Source organism: Microtus pennsylvanicus, chromosome 13 (genome assembly GCF_037038515.1).
Source record: "Microtus pennsylvanicus isolate mMicPen1 chromosome 13, mMicPen1.hap1, whole genome shotgun sequence".
Classification (NCBI taxonomy): domain Eukaryota; kingdom Metazoa; phylum Chordata; class Mammalia; order Rodentia; family Cricetidae; genus Microtus; species Microtus pennsylvanicus.
In genome coordinates this window covers 9,995,177-10,019,004 of record NC_134591.1, presented here as the reverse complement: position 1 = coordinate 10,019,004, position 23,828 = coordinate 9,995,177, and positions in this window count along the sequence as shown.

The window sequence follows — 23,828 nt, the reverse complement described above, 5'->3', positions numbered from 1 at the left end:
GTTCATAGACTTTCTAGTCCAATGCATTATAAAACAAACTCAGAATGAGTTTCAATCATATTAGACTGCACACTGAATTTTTCATAAGGATTATTTAAAACAAAACGAATCTTGGTACCAACAGTCTTTGAAACCAAGTAATCCCAAGAGTTCAGTGAGGAAGTGTCAACACTGAATTCTTCAGTTCAGAATACTAAAAGAATCCTGTTTTATGTACATTAACCATATCAATATTAACAGTATTCTTCTGGAGCTCAGCATTGGCTGGAGAGCTGTGCTAGCTTTGGTCTTGTATTTTAACTAGTTGTAAAAGCACAGAGAGAGTTGTTCTCGGGTTGAACTTGACCTGCCTCTGGGAATGCTTTCTGCTCCATCCATTTTGAAAGCTTCGTTCAATTGGATTTTTGTGCCCTCCTCCTTCTGAGCACTTGCTCCTGTGGGAAAATGAAAAATGCTCAGATACTGAAACTGACATGGCAGAGGCTTTGCTGGGGGAAATGTCTTTCACTGTCCTATCTTCCAAATGACACTGCTGACCCTGACATAGAAGTCCCTCTTTGGAGAGAAAGACGCCCACATTGATTGACAAACTACAGACCATTTTGAAGCATAATTTAAATTTTGAGCCCTATCTTCATGTTGGAATGCGAGTTATTTAGCAATCAGCGAATGACAAATGATGAAGCACATGGTTTCAGTGGGTTGTATGCACAGTATCAAGAGTTGAGCCATAGAGAGCACTATAATTATAAGAAACTAATGACACTAACCAAGCATTTCAACATTAGCATTTTACCATTAGATTGTTTTCTCTGCTAGTTGACACTGACTTTTAGGTCACTGAAAAGTTCATGTTAATTTTAAGACTCTCATTTTTCCACTGAAATAGTTATGATTTTTCAAGTAAAAGCTGAAGAATAAAAAGAAATTCCCATTAGGGAGGCATGAAGGGAAAGGAAAAAAGGGCAGGAGGGAGAGCGAGCTACTACTAAATGGGTACTCTGGGATAAATTTCCTTTTCAATCTTTAATGAACAAGATAATGCTCAGGTTTGAATAGAGAATTCATCTCAAATGTGAGGTGAGAATATTTTAAATTCAATGAACTTCTATATGAAGACATTTCTAGGATTCAAAAGAAAGAGTAATAGTTTTTAATTCTTCATACCAAGTCCTTAGCCCATTGAAAAGCACTGTACTCAAAAGATGTCTACTGGTCCTTCCTAGAAATTTTCTAATCAAACAATATGGAAGCAATTAAACAATGTTTTGTTTTATTGTCATTTGTACTAGGAACACAAAATGAAGAACTGGGGTAGCATAAACTAAGTAGACAAGTACGACTTAGTTTATTTTCTAAGGCCTTAGTTTATTTTCTATTGCTATAACAGAATACTTGAGACTGGGTAATTTATAAATCAAATTTATTTATTTATTTTGCATCCTGATCCCAGTTTCCCCTCCCTCCTACCTGTCAAGTCCATTCTCCCTGCCTCCCCAACCCCATCTGATCCCCACCCCCCATCTGTTCCTCTTCTGTTTCTGTCCAGAAAGAGGAGCCTACCATAGGTACCAACAAAGCAAGGGTATCAAGAAAGCAAGTTGAGGTAGAACTAAGCTTCTTTCCTTGTATTAAGTCTGGGGAAAGCAACCCAGTATGAGGAATAGGTCCCAAAAGCCAGATAAGGTTTTAGGAAAAGCCCCTGTTCCCACAGTTAGGAGTCCCACAAGTAGGTCAGGTTAAACAACTGCCACATATATGTTGAGGGCTTAGGTTGGTCCCATGCAGACTCTGTGAGCTCCAATGAGCCTAGGTTAGCTATTGTGTGTTTTGTTGTGGTGCCCTTGACCCCTCTGGATCCTACAATCCTTCCTCCCTCTCTTCAGCAAAATTCCCTGAGCTCAGTTTAATGTTTGGCTTGGGTCCCTGCATTTATTTCCATCAATTACTAAATGAAGACTCTCTAATGACAATTAAAAAATCAACAATCAATGAGTTTAAGAGAATATTGTTAGGCATCACTACATTTACTTTTTTTCTCCAATCATGTTTGGTTCTCTCCTAGGACCCTGGATCATGCAGCCTCTTTGTTCTGGCACTCCAGGCAGTACTAGAGGTGGGCTCACTCTAATGGTATGGGCTTGAAGTTGAACCAGTCATTTGATGGCCACTCCCACAATCTCTGTGACACCCTTACCCCTCCCCCACACATACCCCATAGGCTCAGCAGACTATAGCTTGAAGGTTATATGGCTGGATTGTGGTCCATATCCCTCCACTGGAAGTCTTGTTTGATCAAAGGACATGGCTAGTTCAGGCAATGTATCACTATTGCTAGGACTCTTAACTGGGGTCATCCTTGTAGATTCCTGGGAATTTCCCTTGCACTAGGCTTTTACCTAACCATGAAATGCCACCCCTCTTCAATCCATCTCTTTTGATACTGCATAGTTTAAAAAGAATTTGTTTAGACTCATTGTTCTGAAAACATAGAAGCAAAAATGTGGGTAATTCTCTGGAACAAGAAAGAGTCTCATGCTGCACTATAATATGATAGATGGCTTTACATAGTAGAAATACATGGGAGCTTACCCGTAGCATGGGAATTAGAGCAGGAAGATGATTTCTAACTTACCTTCACAAGAACTGATGCAATCTCAGGAGAAAGACCTGTGCCACCTTCCAGTACCACTGCTTTGGTAATCCAATCTCAGTGTGCATGTGGCAAGAATATCAAGACCACGGCACAGTGAGAACCTAAATCTGAATTTACTTCATTCTTAACTACTAATACAGGACACATTAAGAATAAAACTGAGGTCTCTTCAGTCTACTACAGAGATACTTGCTCATCCAAGTTCATTGCTTCTCTAGTCATAGTAGCCAGAAATTGGAAACAGTCTAGATGTCCATCATGACGACTGAACAATGAAAATGTGTACATCCTGATCAGTCATCATCACAGCAGCTTCTTTCTGCACCAGATGGGAACAAATACAGAGACTCACAGCCCAGACATTATACAATGAGTGAGACACTTTGGATCAGTCAGGCTTAAATGGGATATATTCATCAAATCCTTCCCTTCCCAGTTTGTGAAACTCCATCAAAGAGGAGGCAGAAAGAGTGTAAAAGCCAGAGGAGATAGAGAACATCAAGAAGACAAGATCCTCTAAATAAAAATGATCAAATCTCATATGAACTCAAAGAAACTGAAGCAATGCATGGGGCCTGAATATTATATCTTCCAGTTTAGTGCTTTTATTCCTGAGTGTGGGAATGATCAGGTTTCTGTTTTGCATTCTTTTGGGCTCTTTTCCTTATGTTTGTTTTGTCCAATTCCAATGCAGTAGTATTTGTTTATCTTATTATGTTTTCTTTTATTATACTATATTTTATTATTATCTCTTAGAATTTTTGTTTCTAATGAGAGACAGAAAGAGGTGGATCTGAATGAGTAGGAAGGAACTATGAGAAGTAGAATGAGAGTAAAGTATAATCTTGTTGTATTGTATTAGAAAAAACTACTTTCAACAAAAAGAAAATAAAGGAAAAAAGCCATAGGGAAACCTACTATTTGTAAGCCAAATTAAAACACATTAAAAAAATAAGAATTAGAAGTATTATCCTGCTTGATTGGATCACACTATTCTTAGAAGCCATGGATTATCAAACAAAAATCTTGGTACAAGAAAGAAAGAAAGAAAGAAAGAAAGAAAGAAAGAAAGAAAGAAAGAAAGAAAGAAAGAAAGAAAGAAAGAGGAGGGAGGGGAAAAAAGGAAGGAAATATGGTATATTTACACAATGAACAATTATTCAGCTGTTAAAAATGAAATTATAAAACTTTCAGGTGAATGAATTAGCAACAACAATAATAATACTATCCATAATTATTAGAATTATAATCTTGAGACCCCAAAACACAGCTATGTTGTGTATTCTCTTACATGTGGATATTAGATTTTAAGCTTTTGATGTGCATGCTATGATCCACATATAACCATAGGTTTGGTATAGAGTAAGGAACTAAGAAGGAGGGAAGGATCGCTCAACAAAGGAAAAATATAATATATAGTTAGGGAGAGCCAAGAAGGGACTGGAATATGGATAAAAGAAGTAGTCAGGAAACAACTAACACCAAGAACCACTTGGTGGGGGGTCATATAGAAACCCAATACAATACCATATTCTTAAAATATATACATATATGAAAGAAATCTAAATGGAGTCACCAAATAATGGGTAATACAATGTACAAACTAGACATCTTTTGCCACCAATTGAAACATCCAGTATCAGGAATAGATTGCCTCTAGTTGAGTTATTGGCCAAAGGGCCTCTGGAAATCCCTGAACATCTCAGGTTATTTACAAAGCTATGGCTTTCTCTCCACAAATGGATGGTAAGGCCCCCAATTACATATATCATAGAACACAGAGAAAACAAGCTGGTGCCTAACTAGAGTCTTCACCCTTACCGGAGAGTGTTCACAGTACTGGAAGGTACTCTGCATGCTACCACATGAAAACACTGATATAGTTACAAACCCTGCAATCTACAACAGTGACCTGGGTCCAAAGTATTCTGGCACAGTAGTGGCACAAAAGATGTGGTAGTAACCAATCACTGTCTTATTTGGTTTAAGGCCTGCTGTGGAATATTAGCTAAATATGAGTTACATTCTTTTATGCTGGAACAGTTGTTTAATGATGCAAAGATGTGTTGCGTTCTTTTATGTTGCATTTGTTTAACTCTGTAAAGCTGTCTTAATTTGTTTAAAACACCTGATTGGTCTAGTAAAGAGTTGAACTGCTAATATCTTGAAAGGAGAGAGAAATAGGCATAGATGTGAGGCAGGGAGAATAAATAGAAATAGTAAAAAAGGAAAAAAGAGAGGAGGACACCATCCACACAGCTAACCATTGAGGTTGGAGTGGTTGAAGATTACCTATCTATGCAGAATACAATTTCTATGTATCTAAAGAACCCGATTAGTCTAACTGTAAGTATGACAAACATAGATGACTATTAATCTATAATTTTAATACCTAAATGAGGTGGGAGTCCCCTCTGTGTGCTGTGATTACCATTAATAAATAAAGAAACTGTAGTGACTGGTTGATAGGGCAGAACTTAGGTAGGTGGGGAAAACTAAAGTTCTAATAACTGTCACCATTCTCCATTTTCTAGATATCTTTTTAACAACAAATACAGAAGAATTCTAATGGCTGGTTGATTCTTTAATATGGTGAGCATCTGGTTGCTCCTATACCAGCTGTTCTAAAGCCTGTAGTTTCTCTTCTGTTAAAAGCCACTGTTTCTCGGGGAACCATTTTAAAGTAGGGCCATTGGGACCTCTAAAGGTTTGCTAGTTTTTTTGTGGTCTTTATAGCCTGAAATACTGGTGACCTTTGTTTATAGTACCTTATAATATCCTTCCCAGAAACATGAGTTTCTAGGGCTTCAGGAATGTTGATCTGGGTATTCCATTGCTGCAGAAGTGTAAATGCCTGTGATATTAGCCATATATGGTCTCAGACTTCCTTTCTGTCCTTCTAGCCCTATTCATTCAACCCATCTCATGCTTTGTTTCATTTGAGATAGGGTTCCAATACCTACAAATTGAACATCTGCCTTTTGGTAGGCCAATTCAGATAACAAGATTCTGGAATAATGATAGTCACATCCACACCTGTGTCTGGTAATCTCTCAATTACAATGTTATACATACCATTAGCTTTGGTTTTTGATCATTTATGGAAGTCTGCCAAAATATATGTTTTCTATTTCCTTTTGGAATTTGTGATTCATCCTCCTTGTTTATTCCATCATCCAGAAGAGTAGTTTTTTTTTACAGAAGACAATGGATATTTTTAATTTTCCTGGTGAGATATGTCCTCCACAGTGATTGGGAATGACTTGACCACATTTGACCTGAGGGTCTGCGAGAGGCCCTAAGGAGTTTCCCAGTGATATCAGGTTGGCCTGTCTTTCTTTTGTTGGTTTATACTCAGGGTCCAATGTCTTTGCCACATCTTCTACATAATCCAAAAGATTGAGACCTACTTTTACCATTCCCAGAGGAAACATTATTTCTAGGAATTATTTGTCTAAAATCCCTTCTCAGATCTCCTCTTCTACCACAATTAAAACATTTTGTATATTGATATCTCTTCATGCCTTTGGAAATTACTTCTACTACCCAAGCCTCAGTATTATAGTCGAATGTCTCAATGTTCATTGTATGCAGGATCCATTCATCCATTGGTACTGATCTAACCTTTAAAACCCAAGTATCTTTTTCTATTCTAAGTTGGCATTTTTAAAAGCTAGAGATTCCATAAGTACTCATCTAGAGTCTGGGTTTGTTATTCTGATTTGTACACCCTTAGTTGATTTTTGTAAAAAGTCACTAAAGCATTCTCTTTGGCCTTGTTTAATCCTAATATACGATTCAATTCTTTTTCTTATTCTTGAATCCTGTCCCAAGCATTTTAAGGCTGCCATGTGCCATAAGGACAAGATTTGTTCACTTACATAAAGAGATTGATTCTATGGATCAGCATAAGTGTTCTCACCAAGAATTTGGTCTTGGGAAGCCTCAAATCCTTTTGCTTTTCCCTGTTTTTCTAAAATTTTGCCTCGGCCAGGCGGTGGTGGTACACACCTTTAATTCCAGCACTTGGGAGGCAGAGGCAGGCGGATCTCTGTGAGTTCGAGACCAGCCTGGTCTACAAGAGCTAGTTCCAGGACAGGCTCCAAAACCACAGAGAAACCCTGTCTCGAAAAAACCCAAAAAAAAAAATCCTTCCAAAATTTTGCCTCTTCTCACTAAAAGCATTTTCACAGTAGTTGAGGCCCATCTTCCAGGACCCCTGAAACTAATTGAAGCTAATTGTGTGGGGAACCTTATTGCTGAATGTCCATGTCTTTATCATATCCCTTACAAATGGAGAATAGATGGCATAAGATATTACTCTTGCTTAATTTCTTTTGGATCATTCATGCCTATAGGTTTCCATCGATATTCTTTGGATCCTTTTGTATATTTAGAACCTGATGTTTTTCAGAGGTGATTACAGGATAGGAAGCTAAAACTCTTAGTAAGTCATCTCTGACTCTGACAGACACTGGTGATGTTAAAGTTATGAGAATTCAGTAATTATTTTAGGTATAGTAATCTTTTTAGGCCAGCAGGTGGCATAGTTGCAGCCACATGGTACAGAGACACCACTGTTGGCAGAGAGATGCTACCAGTGGTGGTGCGAACAGTCCCACTTGGTTCCACATTGACACCTGCTTAAATATTGACAAATATGCTTTGCTTGACAAATAAAGAGCAAATAAATCGATTCTGTAAAAACGAGAGAGTTTTTTGGTGGGCAGGATATCAAGGAACCCAGAGTTCGCAAGAAATTGCACAAGTCACCACACAGCAGGGGAAGCATCATTGCATGTGGGAAGCATGTGAGAACCCAGGAAATTGCCAACTCACTGTGTAGTAGCTCTGCTGTGATGGAGTTTGGGGGGAAAACTGCTTAGTAGGTAAAATCAAGCCAGGCGGGCAAGGATGTGAGACCTTCTGGGCTGTGGGCCTTTTGGGCCTTTTGGGCTGGTCCCAGTAGGTGTGGATTTGGGATTTACGTGGGCACCAGATGTAGATGGATGCTATAAAGTAGTTCTACACTAGCTCAAAATTCAGCATAATAAAGGGTCCTTTATTTAGGAGTAGACTCACAGATCACAGTACTCTGCATGAGTGGGGAACAGGAACCAATTCGAGCAGCCTAGGGAGAGAGTATGCAAGCTTTACATCTGTACTTATAGTATAAGAGACCACACCCAAGTGGGCTGATATCTTAAAGGCTATTGGCTGAAGGAGTTCCTACAACAGATTCCATTGCCCTTTATACCTAAAAGTAAAAGATTTTGTTATGCCCACAAAAACTTATAAACCCTGCTTTCTAATGGTTCTGACCTTTGTATGATGCAAGTAAATCTGTTTATACATATACATACCAATTTTAAATGAAAATATATCATCTTACCCAACAAGGCTTTTCTCAAATGTGATAGACTATCGAGCAAAAATCCCCATACCAGGCACAAGAAGCCCTCTTTTTAGTTGTTGGTCAGGATAGTCCAACAGTCTCCAAAGTATTATAGGAGATAGCTTTTGCCCTTGCTTGTCCCCCAGAGGTAAAAAGTAAATCCTATAGCTGAAAACACCATGTACTCTGAACACAGAACTTAGAGGACCCAAGGATGATCTGGCATGAAAACTTCAAGGACTAGCTGTCATGATACCAGAAGCTGACATGTAAGCTTCCAAAGGAGTGAAACAGTCAATATTCCTACCTTACTAGGATTCCTATAAATCACAAAACTGGCTGGCATAGCACCAAAACCCTAAGGGTATTATAGTGTCATGATATTTTGACAGTAATCAGACTTAACATCTGCTCAACAAGAAAGAAACCATGCCTGATACTGGAAATCTAGTTAACTGCTCAGTGCTAGTGAAATCATAACTATTGTAGAAGACTCTACAATTGTTTCTTTTCTAAATCAGCATAGCTTCTAACTACATTCTAAGTGTTCCTTATACCCACAAGTAAATGTGGTTTTCAACCCTTATCAAGGAACTTCTCTTTGCAACAGACAGAGACCATTACAGAAAACCACAACCAATCAAAATTCAGAGATGTGAAACCCAGTCCCAACTTATAGATCTACAATAACACTGCTGCCCAGAAAGTTCAGGAATCATTGTGGAAGACTGGGTTAAAAGGTTGTAAGAGCAAAAAGAATTTGTGTTGTGAGATTCAGTCTCCTCAAAATATCAAAAGCTACACTCATAAATTCTCATTAACATGGCTGCATCAACATGACCTGAAAAATGACAACACCAATAGAAATGCTAATGTGAAGGAGTAAAGGCCAGACTTTCTCAGCCAGATACAAAGAACTACAGGTAACTAAGGAATGCTGAGAATGGGAGCGATAATCTTTCCCAGGGAAGAGAATACTGGTTATTCAATACCAAATAGTCAGCCCTAAAAATACACAGATGTAAAATTATACAAACTGAGAAGTCTGTATTTGTGTGTGTGTGTGTGTGTGTGTGTGTGTGTGTGTGTGTGTGTGTGTGTGTGTAGTAAGAAAAGGAAAGTCATGAATTTGAAAAAAATCAATGGGGTTAGATGGGAAGGATTGGAGGAAGAAAAGGGGAGAGGGTATTGATGCAATTATTTTATAATCTCAAACCTAACAAAGAATAGTAAAAATAAATTCTGATTAGTGTAGCATAGGTTGTAATTGGTCAGATATAGGGGCAAATGCTGAAAAGACCTAGTGAATGGTTGATTCTGTCTCTAAGAATTCTCAGATGATAATGCCCTAAACTCTTCTCTTCTCCCACCTCATATTTTTCTCTCTGGCCAGCTATATCCCTTCCTGACTCCACCTGCTTAGTGCTGGAATTAAAGGCATATAACTCCCAAGTACTAAGATTAAAAGTTATCACTACCCAACTATGTTTCTCTTTTAGACTGGATCAATCTTGTGTGTTCCATGGTGGCCTTGACCTCACAGAAATCTGTATCCCTCTGCCTCCCAAGTACTGAAACTAAAGATATGTGTCACCACTGCCTGACGTCTATGGCTAACTAGTGGCTCATTCTACAATCTCATCCTCTGGCAAGCTTTATTTCTTATAGCACAAACAAAATACCACCACAGATTAGAAAAAAATATATATTTGGTACAGGGTAATATAAATATGCTTCTTCTTTAATGTGCCTTTCTATTTACTTTTCTAAATTAGCACCTGGTACCATTCCAAAATAATAGAGCAGATCAAGTTTTCATTTCCATGCATAATAATTTAGACATTAACGACTAAATTTTCTAGAATTAGAATTATCAAACAACATGATGTTATAACTATGAAACGAAACTGCTCAAAGGGAAAACCGAAACTAAAGGATAAGAAATTATTTCAAAAATGTCAAACAACTAAAATATTTCACAGAACACAAATAGCTACAGACATCAGGAAAGACATATATTTGATCTGATTTTCTAAAGCAATTTGCTGTTGTTTCAGATGTCTGTTCCCAGACTGTGTGCTCTGTGTGTGTTACATGTAAATATTATGTCAAACACAGAGGAAAAAAACAGGCCCACATCATAACAATTGGTGTATTTTAAAGGATTTAGGGATTTCTACCTTAATATGGGGTATTGGAATGTTGCTGATGGTGAGTCAAATCATCTTGGAATTTCTTAGCCCCTTAAAGAGCCATATATTGCCGACTTTTGTGTGTGTGATCTAATATCCTTGTGACTGTTAGGTAAATCCTTTGGGAATATATGAACAGAGCCCTAGCTTCTACCCACCCATATGTATGAAAGTTATCTGATAGTATCTAATGCCTATAGCAGAGATTCCCCTACTAATTTATAACCTGCTATTTCCACCAATCCATTTGAAAAGTGTCTTAATTTATGATTTTCTTTGTTCTGTTACCAAAATTTTATGAAATCATTACCACATTGAGGCACAATATTTGTGATAACTTGAGTCTTTGATTATGAGCCATAGTTATTGCTATTTGGCTCCAGATCAAACTATATCTCATTATCTATGAGGTAAGAACTGAAACTTTTATAGTGACTTAATACAACTAGATAAATGTTGAGCATTTACTTATAGACAATTATATAATTTGTGAAAGCATTTCATTATTCAAATGTTATGGAACTGCTACATAAAAAATATATACAAGTTAGTGAATCTCCACAAAAGGATGTTGAGAAACATGTAATCTGTGAAATCTTATCACTATAAAGTGAATTTTTTAAAGATCAATAAAAACTGATGTTAAGAAAAGAGTATAGCAAGTAAAAGTTAAGTTCTGTATCTCATGTTATGATAAAAAACACTAGAGCAACAATCTGACTGATTATAAAACATATGGGAAAATACTTAAACACAAAGACAGTATACCCCAAATATTTAAGCATATAATAAGTATAAATAATTAAGTATATAATAAGTTATATAAAAGAAAGTCAAGACAAAGTGATGAGTTTAGAGATAATACTTGAGCATAGATAACAATGTATATATAGTCTTAAATATCAACAATACCCATGATAATGATAAAAACATAAGCACCACAACATAAAATTTGGTATAAATTTGAATATTCAAGTCTGAAAAAGGCAAGTAGTAAAAGAATTTATAAATAAATAGGGAATAATAGAAGTCAGTGAAATGAAAATTAAACCAAGTATTATTTTCTATATGAAGTCATCTTCATTCCAATATGTGCAGGTACAGCTGATCCAATTGAGGTAGGGATGATCCAGCCATGCTTCCATAAAGTCTCTACAGAGCTTTAAATTCTCAGTGTATTTGAAGTGGAAAATGACAGAAACTTTTAGTTTAATGATCTTGTACTTAGGGATTTTGTCTCAAGCTGGGATAAAATAATCGGCACTAAAACTAACCTTTCCCTATAAACACTTCAAAAACTGGATATTGTTTGTACAACCTGTTCAGCCACAATGCTAAAACCTATTCCTAGAATGAAGAATTGTGAAAACATGGGCTTCACCTTCATCCTGGCCTCTGTCCAAAAGAATTTGTCTAAGCTATAGGGCAGAGAACAAAGTCCACAGGGATGGAAGCACTGAAGGGGGCAGAAATCAAAGCTGCAGTTGTCAAAGGAATAGGCAAGCTGCTGGGGGTTGGAGCTACTGAGACGCAGGACAATTAGGCCAGAGTTGTTCGTGTATATAGAGGAACATCAAGCATTCTAGAAAAAATAAAACTATGGAGTTTTATAAGATTACACAGTGTGTAAAGATGTTGAAATCCAGCCAAACTCAGAACAGAGATGCACAAAAGCCTGCCAGAATGTTCAGAGTCCACTAGAAGGAATCAAGTCTCGACTATGTGAATAATGTCTACTCCTAACAAGAGGAGCAAAACAGAAATTAAATGAGTAGCAATGGAGCCATAATGTACCTTTGACTATGTGATTCCTCAGAATATTAATCACCTCCCAGAACAGAATGTACTACTTTAATGAGGAAATCAGATAACTATAGTCTCTAAGATATATCATCCAAAATACCTGGTGTGCAATAAAGTGACAAAATCAGGTAGTATTGATAAAAACCAGTAGGAAATAGTTTTAAGAAGACACCATGAGCAATGTTATCTGATACCATTGATATGAAGTATTGATATATTGATATAAAGTATCAATATAATTTAATGTTAGTTAGCATAAGTAGAAAACAGAAATATGAAGGAAAAGGTAACTTCATCAGAGAATTAGAACTTATTAATATAAAAAAGATTTTAGAATTTTGAATCAATCATTTTAAAATTTTTATTTAAAACTAAAACTCATGTTAAGAATTAATGAGATATTAGATGGATTTAAAAGCTTACTTAACATTGTACAAGGTTAGTGAGCTTACATTATGTGCAAATCAATCCCACACCAGTTATGATTTAAAGGGATATTTAGGGTGGTAAAACTCACGAAACACCAACCGTCAGGAAAGGAGCCTAGTCACCGGATCAGGATCAGGAACCAAGCGCCAGAACCAAGAGAGAGGGCCGAGGCTTGCTGCTCTTTTTTAAAGATAAATAGACCACGCCCCAGTAGGCTGGTATTTCAACAGCTATTGGCTGAAGGAGCAAAAGGCACTCCTGCAGCACAATGGGCTCCTACTTCAGCGACTATTGGCTGAAGGAGAGCAAGGTCCTCCGGCAGCATTTAGATATACTGGAAGTATTACAATTGAAATATAGAAATGAAAAATGACTGAGAAAAATAGAAATATATACAAATGTTTATGTGATTTAGTCAAAGAATATAATCTTATACTCAGAAGTCTAAAAACATATAAAGAAAATAATGGGAAAAAATAAAATTGGGTGAACATTAACAACAAATTTTTCGTTCAGGAAGCTCTATGGTGCCAAACAAGGCAAGTTTCATGTTGTTCTTATCTGGATGTACCATAGTCAGAATGGAAGAAAAATATAAAATACAAGAAAATAAAATGCATAGAATAATAATGATGATGGTATCTGTTCTCACAATTAAAAGTCAGGCACTAGAAGAGAATATAATGACATATTTGAGTTCTGGAAGAAAAAATAGTTGCAGCCTAATGTCTATTTAGTAGTAATATCTTTGAAAAATAAGAGTTGATCTTGATCTTCTGGTTATGATAGAATAAAGCATTAATCAAATTAATCTTTTTTAAGATTCTATTGAACTATATATTTTTCTCTACTCCTCTCCCTTCCTCCCCCTTCCCTTTCTATCCTTTCCATGATCTCCATGCTCCCAATTTACTCAGGAGATCTTGTCTTTTTTTACTTCCCTATAGATTAGATCCATGAATGTCTTTCTTAGGGGCATCATTGTTGTCTGTGTTCTCTAAGATTGTGAATTGTAGGCTGGTTTTTCTTTGCTTTATGTCTAAAACAACTTATGAGTGAGTACATATGGTCTGGGTTACATCATTAATATCATGTTTTCTAGAACCTTCCACTTGCCCATAAATTTTAAGATGGCATTGTTCTTTTTTTTCTGTATAGTAATCCAGTGTGTAAATGCATCACATCTTTATTCATTCTTCAGTTGAAGGGCATTTAAGTTGTTTCCAGATTCTGTCTATGACAAATAATGCTGCTATGAAAATAGTTGAACACGTGTCCTTGTTGTATGATTGAGCATTCTTTGGGTATATACCCAAAAGTAGCATTGCTGGGTCTTGAGGTAGGTTGTTTCCTAATTTTCTGAAATATCACCATACTGATTTCCTCCATGTCTGTTGTTATGTCCCCCTTTTCATTTCTGATTTTGTTAATTTGGATATTCCCTGTCTGTCTTTTGGTTACTTTGGATAAAGATTTGTCTATTTGGTTAATTTTCTTGAATAACCAACTCTTTGTCTTGTTGATTCTTTGTATTGTTTTCTTTGTTTCTATTTTGTTGATTTCAGCTCTCAATTTGATTATTTCCTGCCATCTAGTTCTCCTCAGTGAGTTGGCTTCTTTATATTCTTGAGTTTTCAGGTGTTCTGTTAACTCACTAGTGTCTGATTTTCCCAGCTTCTTTATGTAGGCATTTAGTGCTATGAAATTTCTTCTTAACACTGTTTTCATTGTGTCCCATAAATTTGAATATGTTGTGTCATCATTTTCACTGAATTTTAGTAAGTTTTTAATTTCTTCCTTTATTTCTCCCTTGACCCATTGCTGATTAAGTGACCATTGTTTAATTTCCATGTGTTTGTGGGCTTTCTGGAATTAGTGTTGCTGTTGAATTCTAACTGTAAGCCAAGGTGATCTGATATAAAACTTGGAGCTATTCTGATTTTTTTTTGTATCTTTTGAGGTTTGCTTTGTTATCTAGTATGTGTTCAACTTTTGAGAAGGTCCCATGGGATATAACATCTGTTAGTTCACCTTATTTCTCTGTTAAGTTTCTGTCTGGCAGCACTGTCCAGTGGTGAGAGTAGGGTGTTGAAGTCTCCCATTATTAGTGTGTGGGATTTAACGTATGATTTAAGCTTTTGTAGTGTTCCTTTTATGTTTAAGGGTGCCCTTGTATTTGGGGCATGGATATTCAGTATTGAGATTTCTTCTTGATGGGCATTTTTCCTGTGACTAATATGAAATGTCCTTCTTTGTCTTTTTTGATTGATTTTAGTTTGAGGTTTATTTTGTTAGATATTAGGATAGCTACACCATCTTGTTTCTTGTGTCCATTTGATTGGAAATTTTTTTCCCATCCCTTTACTCTGAGGCAATATCCATCTTTAATGTTGAGGTGTGTTTCTTATATGCAACAGAAGAATGAATTCTGTTTTCATATCCAATATGATAGCCTGTGTCTTTTTATAGGTATATTTAGGCCATTTATATTAAGAGATATTAATGACCAGCCATTGCTAGCTCCAGGTATTTTAGTTTTTATTGTTGGTATTATTACTGTGTGTGTTTCTCTTCTTTGAGATTTGCTGCTGTGAGACCATCAATTGTGTTTTTGTGGATGTAGCTAACTTCTTTGTGTTAGAGTTTTCCTTCTAGTCCTTTGTGTAGGACTGGGCTTGTGACTAGGTACTGGTTAAATCTTGTTCTGTCACGGAATATCTTGTTTTGTCCATCTAGGGTGATTGAAAGTTTTGCTGGGTACAATAGTATTGGCTGGCATCCATGATCTCTTAATGTCTGCATAATGTTTGACCAAGACCTTCTTGCTTTCATTGGTTCCATTGAGAAGTCAGTTGTAATTATGATAAGTCTGCCTGTATATGTTACTTGGCCTTTTTCCTTTGCAGCTCTTAATATTCTTTCTTTATTCTATATGTTTAGTACTTGAATATTATATGACAAGGGGATATTTTTATCTAGTTTATTTGGTGTTCTGTAACCTTCTTGGGTCTTCATATACAAATATTTCTTTAGGTTGGGAAAGTGTACTTCTATGGCTTTATTGAATATATTTTCTCTGCTTTTGAGTTCTTCTTCTGTCCCTATTATTCTTATAATAATATTCTTAGGTTTGGCCTTTTCATGGTGCCCCATATTTCCTGGATATTTTGTGTTAAGCTTTTGTTAGATTTAATGTTTTCTTTGATCAATGAGTCTATTTCATCTATCATATCTTCTTGAGAATCGCTCTTCCATCTCTTGTATTCTGCTGTTAATGCTTGCATTTGTGTTTCCTAATCATTTTCTCATATTTTCCATTTCTAGAATGCCCTTTGTTTGTGTTTTTTTTATTGTCTCTATTTCAGTTTTCAAGACTTGAATTATTTATTTCATCTGTTTGATTGCTTCGTCTTAATTTTCTTTAAGGGATTTGTTGATTTCTTCCAATTTTTTGTTTGCCTTTTACCCCATTTCTTTGAGGAAATTTTCATTTCTTCTTTAAGGGCCTCAAACATTTTCCTAAAGTTACCTTTTAGGTTGTTTTCTTCTGATTCATCTATATTTGTATGTTCAAGTTTTGTTGTAGAGCCACTAGTTTTTCTTGGTGTTGTATAGCTTTTTTGGTGTTGAGTGTGTTCTTACCTTGTCTACTCATCCTTTACTCTGATTGGTATAGTTGGGACAGTGACTTCGTGATCAATCTTCCAGGTGCCAGTGGATTCAAGGCTCAGATAGCTGCTCCTCATGGTGCAGTCAGAGCCACAGTTCCAGTCACCCTGGAGGTCACTTAGTGTTCTCAGAGGTCGCTCAGCACTCCTGTGGGTCACTCTGCAATCCTGGAGGTTGTTCATGTCTGCTCCCACAGAGATCACTTTTTTGGACCTGATACTTCTGAGCTTGCTAGCTCAGGTCTCATCCCATGGGAAGGTGGTTGGTTTGGGCCTGCTCTGGCAGAGGTCACTGGCTCAGTCTGCTCCATTGGAGGTTTCTCGATTGGACCTGCTCTGGCGCTCAGGCATGTTTCCGTGGATGTCCCTGGCTCAGACCTGCTTCTGCAGAGGTCCCTGGCTTGGGCCTGATCCCACATTGGTGTCTGGCTCAGACCTGCTCCCTTGGTGGTCACTCCCTTGTACTTGCTCCTATGGAGGTTACTTGCTTAGGCCTGTGCAGGCAGAGGTTGCTGGCTCAGGTCTGTTCTGGTGGAAGTCACTTGTAGGGATATGCCCAGTCCATTAGGGGGTGTGTTCACCTGGGGCTAATGTTTACTTATAAATCTAGCGAGCGTGAGCCCACTGCTCTCTCTGCTTCCCTGTTCTCCGCAGGAACCGGTGGTTCTGTAAGTCTATTTCCCCATTAAAGCTGTATATATTATTACAATCTGTCTGAATTCATTTATGCCGATACACTTGGCGCCCCGTGAGGCTTTGCGGATACCCTCCCTGGTGACCACTGGGAGCCAGCGCCCCCCACTCTGGAGGTCTCTCCCCTTTGCCGGTTCATTCTGCCCGAGATCATTCTGCCACTGAGATTCTGAGTCACTGAACATCTGCAGCGACTTGATTTTTCCTGGCGCTTGCTAGAAAGTCGGCAAAAGTTTGCAGTGGAACCCCGCTGCCTGAATTAGCAGAAGCTCAGGAGCCTGCAGTTTTGCATCACCAGGGGAGTTCTCCATTTGAGCTGCCACAGCAGCAGATTTGGTCTGATACAGAGGGATCACTTCCGTGACCACTCTAACTCCTCAGGCAGAACAATCCACATCTAATTCAATCTGGCCTTGGCTCTGCCAGGATTCCTGGCCCTACCCCCAACTGCTATTTAACTTTCGGTTTTGAGTTGTTTCAGACTGGCTCTGACTTAGGCCACGTGGACTCAGGTGCATTTCTTTTGCCACCACTGGCAGGAAAACATCATTACAGGTAAATAATTTTCTTTTATAAATAAAAATAAATACTGATTTGATTGAAAATGACTGAAAACGTTACCATTCAAGACTTTAACAGCCTTTTTGATTGTACCATGGGGGAGATTTTACAAGAGGTGTCTGTCACCCCACATCTATGGATCTTTCTGGGATTCGTAGTTTCCTTGGTACTATATGGTTTGATAATAGAAATATGATAAAGTCTTTACGAGACGAATCCAGGATTCTTAAGGCAGAGGTTGAATGCTTAAAAGCAATTGAGAATGACAACAATCTTCTCAAGAATCAGTTTGAAGTTCTCCAGGAAGAGAACAGATCTTTGTTTAACATGACTCGATCAACTGAGCAAAATTTAGAAAAGGTACAGGCTGATGTTAAGGAGAAATTCATTTCTATGGAAGAAGGAACAGCTGATTTGGATTGTAAGTTTCAGTCCCTTTCTGTAGGAACTGAAACATTAACTGAGAGAATCAAAACTGTTCAATGTGACAATCGGATTTTGTCTAAAGCCTATGACAGATTGTCAGAAAAATTGTCAATTCAGGAAGGCACGGTTTATGCCATGAAAATTATGTCCAAAGATGAGATGTTATCTCTAATGGACAAACTTCATACTTTAGAATCCTCAATGAAGGCTTTGGAACATAATTCTGGACAGGAGATTAAGACATTGCAGAAGGCAATGGTGAATAGAATTGAAAAGATTGAGGAATTTCTAAATTCTGATGAAGAAGAGCAATGGGAAGAAAGGTGAATTTTAACTCCATCTGTGGGTAAATCTATCCGGGACAATTCCCACAAAGCTCTACCTACAGCTCTACCTGCCTTTCCAGTAACAACAACAGAGAAAGTGGTTGGTTTCAGAAACCCTAGGGTCATCAAAGAAGATACATGGGAGCCTGTCCATATGAATGATCTCAAGGAAATTAAACAGGCTGTGATGACTTTTGGGATGAAGGCCTCCTTTGTTAAAGAGATGCTAAGATCTTGGGCCACGACAAGCAGAGTCACACCCTCTGACTGGTTCCAGTTGTGTTCTGCAGTACTTGAGAGTGGACCACAATTGAAACGGAAATGCTTATTCAGGCAAGAGGCTAGACTTTTAGAACAGCAGGAAAGAGCGAAGGGAATTAACATGTCCCTAAATAAAATTCTAGGTGAGGGGCACTTTTCCGACCCTCAGGAACAAGCTAATTTGAATGAAAACACACTCTCCATGTGTACTACAGCAGCCTTAAGGGCTTGGGACAGGGTACAAGACCCAGGACAGAGAGTGGAATCATTTGTCAGAGTTAAACAGGGTCAGAGAGAACCCTTTAGTGACTTTTTACAAAGACTAACTAAAGCTGTACAAATAGGGATATCTGACCCAGAAGCAAGACGTATAATGATTGAGTCTTTGGCTTATGAAAATGCAAATGTGGAATGCAAAAGGATTTTGAGGCCTTTAAATCTCAGACCAGTGCCCTTGGAAGAATGGGTCTTGCATACACTGAATGTTGATACATTTGACTATGGCACTGAAGCATGGGTAGAAGAAGCAATTTCCAATGGTAAAAGGAGACACCAGAATACCAAATGTTTTAATTGTGGCAAAATGGGTCATATGAAAAGGAATTGTAGACAACAGATTTTCAGAAATAATAATAATGCATCATCTAGAAATAACAGAAATAGGAGGACTCTGACTTCAGGTTTATGTAGAAGATGTGGGAAAGGCAGACATTGGACAAATGAATGCAGGTCTACAAGAGATAGACAAGGCAACCTGATACAGACGGGAAACGTGAGAGGGGGTGCCTCACAGGCCCCCATGGCAAACATGGTTCAGTCATTTCCAGTTACTGCAGAGAACGTGCCTCTTCAGGACAATTAGGAAGCCCCATGCCTACTGTTACAAGCAATAATGATCAGAAAGATGAGTTTTGGCAAACTTCTATAAGTGATCAAAGACCTAAGCTGAGAGTATGTGTAAATGGCATATTTATTACTGGCCTGCTGGACACCGGTGCTGATGTTAATATCATTAGCCCAGAATCTTGGCATCCATATTGGCCTCTTCAGAATGTAAATGTTCAGCTCCTGGGAACTGGAACTCTATCTCGAGTAAGGCAGAGCACGAGATGGGTTGAATGCATAGGGCTAGAGGGACAAATAGGAAAATTAAGGCCATATGTAGCCAATATTGTGATGAATTTATGGGGTCATGACCTATTATAACAATGGAATACTCCAAAAAGCAAGAGGCTTAACTTCATAAAGAGAACTTCTTGGATCCTTCCTTGAATTGTCCGTGATGCTCCAATAACTGGAGCCCGTACATTCTATACTGATGCCAATAAATCAGGGAAGGCAGGTTACAAATCAGAAGACTTGGGTAAGGTGGAACAAAGTCCTTATGATTCTCTCCAGAAGGCAGAATTATATGCCATTCTTATGGTGCTAAGGGATTTTAAAGAACCTATTAATATAGTTACTGATTCACAGTACACAGAAAGAGTTATTTTACATATTGAAACTGCTGAATTTATACCTGATGATACAGAACTAACCTCATTGTTTATCCAGGTACAAGATTTGATCAGGAACAGGCTTTGCCCTATGTATATAACACACATCTGATCCCATACAGGTCTGCCAGGTCCTCTAGCACAAGGTAATGCAGAAATTGATCAATTATTGATTGGTAGTGTGCTACAAGCCTCTGAATTTCATAAAAAACATCATGTCAATAATAAAGATTTTAAGAAAGAGTTTTCTATTACATGGCAACAAGCTAAGGAGATTGTAAAGAAATGCCCTACTTGCTCTTTCTATAACCAAATGCCACTACCTGCAGGGGCTAATCCAAAGGGCACCCAAAGGAATAAAATCTGGCAGATGGATGTGTTCCATTTTGCAGAATTTGGCAAATTAAAATATGTTCATCACACCATTGACACTTATTCAGGCTTTCAGTGGGCAACTGCTTTAAGTTCAGAAAAAAGCTGATTCAGTAATCCTCATTTATTAGAAGTCATGGCTATCATGGGTATACCTACCCAAATAAAGACAGATAATGGTCCTGCTTATGTCTCTAGGAAAATGAAACAGTTTTTTGATTATTACAATATCAAGCATGTTACAGGTATACCATACAATCCTACAGGTCAAGCATTCATAGAAAGATCAAATCGAACTATAAAGGATATGTTGAACAAACAGAAAGGGGTGGAAAACACCCCCAGAAATAGGTTACATAATGCTTTGTTAACCTTGAATTTTCTCAACACTAATGAGAAGGGAACAACAGCTTCAGAAAGACATTGGATAATGGAAAAGTCTATGAACTAAATCAACCAGTTTATTTCAAGGATGTGCTGACCTCACAATGGAAGCCAGGAGATATGCTGCATTGGGGAAGGGGTTTTTCTCTTGTCTCCACAGGTGAGGAAAAATTGTGGATACCGTCAAAATTAATAAAGGTTTGGTTTGAAGAAGAGAAGCCACTTGGAAAAGATAAATAACAATTCATTCACAAGGACGGCGAGCATACTGATGGTAAGGAATACAGATAGGTTGGGGGCAGGGATCTTTTCTTATCTCCACAGGAAAATACTCATCTTCAAAGAATTTAAGGGACCCTGAATATTTCATTACTGATGGATGGACACATTTTGTAAGTATTAATTTATATATATATATATATATATATATGTCTTATTAAACATTTCTTTATAAATATGTAGAGCTGGTTTTGGAGTTGGACTGTGGCTCAGTCCCTCTTCAATTCCAAAGCCTGTTGATAAGAGATATCTCAGAGTTTCTGTCTCAGGTCAGGAGCCATGAAATGGGACAGAATAAGAATAATTATGTACTTGATAAACTTTCTTTGCTTTTCTTCATATCTGTGTCTTTCTTTATATGTCAGTATATGTCCTTGTTGTTAATGTTTAAATTTCCCATAACAAGCAACAAATTTTCCTACAGTAGTCTTTAAAGTTTCCAGGATGAAGATGGAGCCCAACGACATCTACTCGATCTGGTTTTTATGATGTCATGAATATTTTTTTAAGCGCTAATATTAGACCTGTTTTTTGGTACCAACTCCATGAGACAATTTCGAATGGTGCACATTTTTGACACCACTCTGGCTGGACCTTCTCAAAACGCTCAGAGACTAGTTACAATTTTCTTAGGTCAAAGGTTAATTTGGGAGTTTTACCATCATTTGCTTTCACAGGAGCCCCTAAGAAGAACGTCGCCCCCAAGTCAGCTAGAAGCAATCTTAGAGGACGAGGTCCCCTCTCCTAACAGAGTTTGCCCTCAGGGTTAGGGACATCTTCTAGTGGTTGGTTTAGGGTTGAGGGGAAGGGGAGATAATTTATGGAATTAGGGGTATATTCAAAAAAAAAGGACAGGGGGATTAACTGGTTTGATGGGATGATTGGTATTTGTGAATTACTGTTTTAGAAAATTGTATTGGTACTGTTTCCTGTATACTGATATATTGAATATTGAATGTGAGTGTTCCTACCATTATTTTTGTATAAGAGTATGTTTATAACTTTGTCTATATTGTATTGATACATCTACCATATTACAATGTACATTTCTACCTCTGATACTATTTATATAATAACATTGTTTACATTTGATATGTAATGACATTGTTTACAGTTAAGATCATTGTCTTCATATATTACACAGTTGTTTATTCTTTTAGTCTTCAAGTTAGATAGGTATTGAGAATTATATGTTTGTCATATTTATTTTTAGGTTAATCAGGTCTTTTAGATACATAGAGATTATATTTAGTATAGATAGTATAATCTTCAGCCTCTTCGAAGAGCTGTAGAAAATGGCCTTTAATCTAACCTAGAATTCTGTGCCAACGAGACACAATTACTCCTGGCAATGCCACTCTACTCCTGAGAGAACGTTGAGCACCAACGACACTCCACTGGAAGCTTGTCTTCTTGGCAGAACTGGCCTTTGGGTTAAGAAAAGCCCATACCTCAACTACTGACAAAGATATGAACCAGGATTGTCTTATCTTGCCAAGACAGGGTAGGATAATTCTAAGAAAGTTCCTTGCCTTCAGTTATGTTAAGCCTTAGCCAAAGTTGGTTGACTCAACATTGCAAACGAGACTTTGGGTGATTGCCCAGGTAGTCAGTTGTCTCTGTCATTTGCTGCACATTTTGGATATCTCTCGTTTGTTAAGTAATATTTATTCCCTTCTCAGATCTTTGACAGAGTTGAAGATTATATAATTGTAGTTACTCTCTACATTATTTAGACTCCTTGAGATAGAATGTTTAGCAAAACTTTTGTTCTCAATATTGTTTGTTATATTTATTATTTGTTATTATTGTATATGGTTGTATTTGGTATAGTTCTGTCTTATTTAGACGAAAGGGGGAGATGTAGGGATATGCTCAGCCCATTAGGGGGTGTGTTCGCCTCAGGCTAATGTTTACTTATAAATCTAGTGAGCGTGAGCCTGCTGCTCTCTCTGCTTCCCTGTTCTCCGCAGGAACGGGTGGTTCTGTAAGTCTATTTCCCCATTAAAGTTGTATATATTATTACAATCTGTCTGAATTCATTTACGCCGATACAGTCACTGGCTTGGCCTGTTCCTGCAGAGATCACTGGCACAAGCCTGTTCTTGTGGAGATCCCTGGCTCAGGTCTGCTCCCAAAGAGGTTCCTGATTTGAGCCTGGTCTTGCAGAGGTCTCCGGCTCAAGCCTGCTCCCTTGGTGGTTTCTGTGGAGGTTGTTGACTTTTGCCTATTCTGATGGAGGTCACTGGCTCAGACCTGCTCCCGCAAAGATTTCTGGCTCAGGCCTGCTCTGGTGGAGGTCGCTGGCTCAGATTTGGTCCCACTGATGTCTCTATCTTGGGCCTTCTTTCTCTCTTGGAAGCTGCCCTTTGTACCTGCTTCTGCAGAGGTCACCGACTCAGGCCTGCTCCTCTGGAGGTCACTGGCTTGGACCACCATATTAAACTTTTAAAGACCCAGGAAAATGGATGACGACTAAATTAGTTGGGCAAATAGAAAATAAATAATAAATCCAGTAAACTAAGCACAGAATAATAGTGACATTAAGTATAAATGTATGAATATGAATACAGTTATTAAAAGGCAGAAATGTGCTATCAGAGAGAAAGACATCTACTATATAGAAAATCACAATAAATTTAAAATAATTGAAAGAGATATTGCAGTATGATTAATAACCCAGAGACCAATATTGGAGTTCAATCTGAAGGTCAGAAAAACAAAACAGCCAGCCACTGACTCTTACCTTGACCTCAATAGAAAATGGTGATCTTGCCTTCAGGAATCCTCAGAATGATACTGTGACTGAAATTTGTTTCTCCCATCTTAAATTCCTCTCTAGTGTTAAGATTAAAAGTGTGTATCACTACTGCCTGGTTTCTATGGC